At 44.3% G+C, this 6,000-nt stretch overlaps 1 long non-coding RNA gene across 1 annotated transcript in view; it reads right to left on the reverse strand.

Annotated features, from left to right (window-relative positions):
• The window catches only part of LOC142151445 (uncharacterized), a 404,300-nt gene extending 398,572 nt beyond the window's left edge, over positions 1-5,728 (reverse strand). The window contains exon 1 of the long non-coding RNA XR_012691195.1: positions 5,669-5,728. This is a non-coding gene — a long non-coding RNA (uncharacterized LOC142151445). The remainder of the gene's footprint in view (positions 1-5,668) is intronic.
• Between the last annotated feature and the right edge of the window lie 272 nt (positions 5,729-6,000).

Below are 6,000 nucleotides of genomic sequence, written 5' to 3' on the forward strand. Positions count from 1 at the left end.
CCTAGCTAAATTAATAGATAATATCACCGAGATGTATGATGACACTTTCAGGTATACTGGAAGGGAGCTACAAGCGTACAAGAAGGAGTTGGTGCAACATAGACTGGTACTAAATTATCTCACCTCTATTACTGGTGGGTACTGTGTGACACTGGCCACCCAGTTCGGTGTCAAATGTTGCACGTACATTACTAATAATACGGAAGACCCTAAAGAGGTTATAGACCGGAAGATGGATGAAATTTTGCAGCTGAAATGGGAATTTCGAAAGAGCCATAATTCTTCGTTATATGAGGTCGGGGAAAAGGTGGCGGGTTGGTTCTCATGGTTGAACCCAGCAAAATGGTTCTCTGGTCTGGGGGAGTGGGTACAGGAAATGATTGCGAGTGTAGGTAAGCTCCTTCTCCTTATACTGGGTGTCATCTTAGCAATTGGTTTAGTTGTCAAATGTGTTCCTACTGTGTTGAAGTGTGGAAAACGGTCTCATAAGAGTAACACTGAGAAAGAGACTGAAAGGGTGGTACCAGATACCGAGATCATGGTCTGTGAAGAAGTATTGTATAATCCTGAACTTGAAACGGTGATTGGGTGATAGTTTATTACACTATCAAAGGGTGGAACTGTCGAAGTCAGCAAATTGGATAAAGTCATTTCAATTAAAGTCTAGCAAACTTGGTTGTCTTTGTCTGAAAAGATGCGTACGGTACGCTATGTCGTACAAGGGCACGCTACGGCGTGAAAGGGCGTACGCATCCACTACACGTGGCAGCAACAGTAATTGGTCTTTTACCATACATTTGCACAAACACGCATACTTATAAAATAGTACACATTATTGGTAGTTGCAACACATAGTCAGTTATGTCGAAATATAGTAGTATTTATATGTTATATCAGAGTTACATGCATATTAGTGAAATACACAGAACGGGTTAAAGGAATAACATCATGAGTGGTATCATAATGAACCTTGTTACATATCCTACTGTTTGGTGCGCTCTGCGAGGGAATCGCAGAGTGCATACGCAAGTTATGAATGATAGGGAATTATGAACTACTTAAGAGTAAGGAATTCTGGCGGGAAGAGCAGAGCATACCCCCTGCAGAGATGACCCCCTCCTTTGGATTCCTTAGGATGAACCAGCCAATGATTGACGACCCCTTGGACATTCCTGAGACCCGGACCAATAGATGCAAGCCATACCATCTTCATTGTATTACTGTACTTGATTGTGTATATAAGCAGCAGCTTGTGATCCAGAGTGCAGACTTCTTGTCCCCAGACTTCAGGATTGAATGACTGCACTGGATCCAGAGCGCCTGCGATAAGTAACGGCTGTATTTACTATTACATCGCTTGAGCATATTTTTTCAACTTATTGCGAATAAATCTTTGTGCGTTGGAAACACAAATCGAGGTTCGACAATCGTTATTGGTTAGCGACAATACGCACATTACAGACCCATCCTGATTTCCTGGTTTGACCTCTCGCTTCCTGACGATTCCTTTGCCTTATCCTTCGGTAACATATCTTGCCTGCTCAGTTTTGACCTTGGGTGGCACAACTTCGATTGATCACCGTACCTCGCTGGTAGCTACCTGGGAGGGCCGCGACCTGCACATCTCAGCAGCTAATCCCAGATCTCCATGCGGGGATCCCTGGTGAAGACCTGAGGCATGTTTAGACTCGGCGCCTTCCAACGTAGCAGCGCAGATGCTGGCAGGTGAGGGCATCAGAACTACCCAGCTTGTGACAATTTTATTATATAGTTATATAGATTAATTAACTATTCTTTGATATTACTAGTATATGTAGGCACTATTCTGTATTTAGGACCGCCACAACATGACTGTTCCGTTTTGTATTAATCTTTGATTGTTTGTCTTTATCTATTTATCTGGGCCTTGGGAGTATTGGGATTTAGGTGGTTGGTTGTTTTTTGCTTTAGTTTGTAAGTGGTCTTTAATATTTTCTACCTAGTTCTTAAACCCACTTTTGCTGGGAGTCTGTTGCGTGGATCTATCATCCTTTCTTTTTCCCAGTGGTCGGAGCAGGAATGTGGAAGTGACAATATGAAAAATGTAATGGGAATGTAAGTGAATGGAATTTGATAGTGTTACAATGAAGGCAGTAGGAGAAGTGGTGGTATGGTATACCACTGTATACACCCCCATTTCCACCACTATATATATATATATATATATATATATATAAAATACGTGAATGCAATGTGATACAATGAAGGCCGTAGGAGAAGTGGTGGCATACCACCGTATATGTCAGCAACTGTGGCTACATGTTGATTTTGGCACTACCCTTTCTGGAGGCGAGGAGTCTAACGTGTCTCTGGTCTTCACCAGGGACCTCTGCAAGGTGATTTGGATATAGCTGCGAGAGACACGCAGATTGTGGTTCTCCAGGAGGGTAATCAGTGAGATAGGTGAAGATAATGGCTAGGAGTGTCGAAGTCTAGCCGTGCGGTCAATGCAGTACACAAGGAGGTTCCCAAAGAATAGTCGGGCAGGCAGAGGTCAAATACCGGGGCATTCCAAGAGCGTCAGGAATAGCTGAGATCAGAACCAGGAAGTCAGACCGAGGATCAATGCAGCACATGAATGCGTGGAGCTAGGAGACCTAATACTCTGGCATCCTTTCCGCGCCCCCCTTCTTGGGCCCCGTAGTTTTTGGATCCTCCCTCCCCTTTCCCCGCCCTCTCTAGCTGTGCATTGAGCGTACTGAGTTGCTGTGTTTACTGTACTGTGCTGTCTCCCATTATATTGTGATTTTGTTTGTCTCTGTACGGCGCTGCGGATGCCTTGTAGCGCCTTATAAATAAATATTAATAATAATAATAATAAAATCCTAATGGTGCCAGAGTCTCCTTTATATAGTGTGAAGGTAAATAGGAAACGCTGGCAGCTGCCTCCGCTGGCTGTCAAACTAGCGTCTTGTTTCTTGGTAACAGGGAGTGCACGGGCAGAAGCGGCCACTGGGCGGCTGGACCTGATGCGTCTGGTTGCTGAGCACCCAAACGCAATTTCCTGCAGAACAGGCATCAATCCCTGTGCGGAAGGGAGAGCACAAGGACAGTGCCTGACAGTACCTCCCCTTTCCTCCGGGGTTGAGAGGAAGTCTTGAGAAATCTCTTCAATAAAAGTGGTGCATGAAGGTCTATTTTGTCCACCCATGATCTCTCCTCAGGACCATATCCTTTCTATTGAACCAAAAATTGTTGCTTTCCCCGAGAGGTGCCAGAATCCAGAATATGGTTGATCTCAAATTCCTCGCCCAAAGTAGAGTGAACCGGAGAGGGACAAGGAGGCCAATGAACAAATTCATTGAGGATTAGTGGCTTAAGAAGAAAAACATGAAAGGTGTTGTGGATCCTGAGTGAGGCAGGTAACTGGGGTTTGACAGTTACAGGATTAATGAGGTGGGTGATGGAAAAAGGACTGATGAAGCAAAGTGCTAACTTCATAGAGGGAACTTGTAATCTTAGGTTCCGAGTGGATAACCAGACCTTATTGCCAGGATGGAGAGCTAGAAAGATCCATGATGCCGATCAGCAAACTGTTTATAACGTAGAGACGATCTTAATTTTTCTTTGGTTGAAGACCAAATGCGAGAAAAGTCTCGAAAATAGGGAACCAGTAGTTGGCAGAACTTGTGTTGGAAGGAAAAACAGGTAAGATGAGGTGGGTACCAAAAACCACGAAGAAGGGGGAGTAACCAGAAGACTGATGAGTGTGGTTATTATGAGAAAACTCGTCAAGGGGAGAAGATGACTCCAATTGTCTTGATTTTTAGAAAAAAAGCATTGCAAGAAACTTTCCAGATCCTGCTTCACCTGTTCCATTTGGCCATTAGTTTGTGAATGATAGCCAGAAGAGAATTTTAAGATTATGCCCATATTCCTGCCGAAGGCTTTTCAACTGGACGCCACGGTCAGAAATAATTTCCTGAGGACAACCATGAAGTATAAAAATCTCTTTTATGAAGATGTAAGCCAAATGAGATGCGGAAGTCAACCCAACCAAAGGAATAAAATGCGCCATCTTAGAGAATCAGTCTATCACCACCCAAACAGTGTTGTAGCCCACAGTGGGAGGAAGCTCTGTGATGAGCTCCATCAATAAACTAGACCATGGGCAATCAGGAATTGGGAGCGGATGGAGAAGACAAAGTGGGAAATGTCTAGGAATCTTATGTTGGGCACAACTGTTGCAAGCAGACACAAATTTGCGTACATCAAGGCGGATAGAGGGCTGCTAGTAATGCCATAACAGGAGGGGGTTGGCTACCTTTTAACGATTATCGGTCCCCCGACAACAGATACCCCGACAGGAATATACCGAAGGTGTAATCCCTGACAGAGTGGTAATACTGAATGAAGAACCCGGCAGGTAGCAATGGCGTCACTTTCAAGCTATGTTTGCTGCTGTTAACCTGGTATTTTAAGGAGGCGCCGCCTGTACAATGTTCTTTACAAAGCCTAATAGATTGCACAGAAGCCACCTCCTTAAAGTACCAGGTTAACAGCAGTAAACATAGTGTGGAGCTTGAAAGTGACGCCATTGCTACCTGCTGGGTTCTTCATTCGTCGGCAGGTAGCAATGACGTCACTTTAAAGCTCCCCACTTCTGCTGTTTCTTCTAATGTTAACTTTCAGTCTTCCTCCCTCCAAGTTCTCTTTCTCTTATTTTTAATATTACTGTTTTCCTGAAATGTGACCAATAAAACTTAAGTGCTGGTTGGTTGTGATGGTATCATGTTGATTTTTCACCTAAACGCAATGTTAATATATTGCTTATAGTGTGTACAGAAGTGTATTGCAAATCTCCGGGTGAGAAGTTTTCACTTATGGTCATGACAAGGCACTATTCAGTGTGGATTGAGCAATTGTGTATACAAAGGCTACAGGTGGGTGGAGATCTGTTTAAGCATCTTATACAGTGATACTATCTGCCCACATTCCCTGCTGACAACAAAGCAAGATTTTTGCCTTTCCCAGTCCATTTTAATTACATTATGTAGCAAGCATACAATACAGAAATGGAAGTTGCTCAATCAATTTATAGCTACACAGCAGATATTTGAAGGGGGGAATTCCACAAAGGAAAAATGCAGAAAATAAATCCCCCTGCAATACTGCTGTGAATCAGTGGTAACCCCCCTGTCACTGTGTGTAGTGTCAGGTGCACAGTTTAGGCAGTGCACCTCGTTTTCAGCCCTGGCTAGCTCCTGGCATGGATGTAGATGACCAGAGGGTCCCCGCATACAGGGCTGCCAAGAGGAATTCAGGGCCCCGGTACAACAAATTCATGGGGCCCCCCTTATAGTCGAGTATGGTAAAAAAAAACTTTGCGCCGCCGCAAGGCAAATTTTTTCGGAGGTGTGGTCATGCATTTGGGGGTGTGGCACATGCGCCATTGGGGCGTGGCTAACGCATCAAAATCACTAGGCTCTCAATTCGCTGATGCGTCACATATGTCCAAGCACTCCTGACTTTCAGGACATCTACCACCACAGTGTAGTATAGAAAGAATGCAGTGTGTACACAAAGAGTTCAGTCTTGTCCTGCACCTTACATTGGGCACAACACTCACCAAAAATTGCTATTGTCCCTACTAGAATCACATTTCACATACTGTCCTGCTCTCTCCTACCTGTTCTTCTCACTTTCACCACCTGTGGCTGCAGGTTTCTTTAGTTGCGGCTTGTCTGGATCCTGGAATGCTGGTCGCCCTATTTGGAAAAAAATGGCTACATTTATATAATTCCAAACAACCGTGGCGTTAAATCAATACCACCCACGATTAATAATTAGGCCTTCCTCCAGCTCCAACATTACAATAATGTGCCCCTTCATCATCTCCATGCCTTATGATCACACTGCGCCCTCCATGCTGCTTTTGCCCCCTTCATCACACTATACTATGCTGCTCCCCCCCCTTTTTCAATCCCACTGTGCCATGCCTCCCCCCCATTTTTTAACCCC

Source organism: Mixophyes fleayi, chromosome 4, assembly GCF_038048845.1.
Source record: "Mixophyes fleayi isolate aMixFle1 chromosome 4, aMixFle1.hap1, whole genome shotgun sequence".
In the NCBI taxonomy this organism is placed as follows: domain Eukaryota; kingdom Metazoa; phylum Chordata; class Amphibia; order Anura; family Limnodynastidae; genus Mixophyes; species Mixophyes fleayi.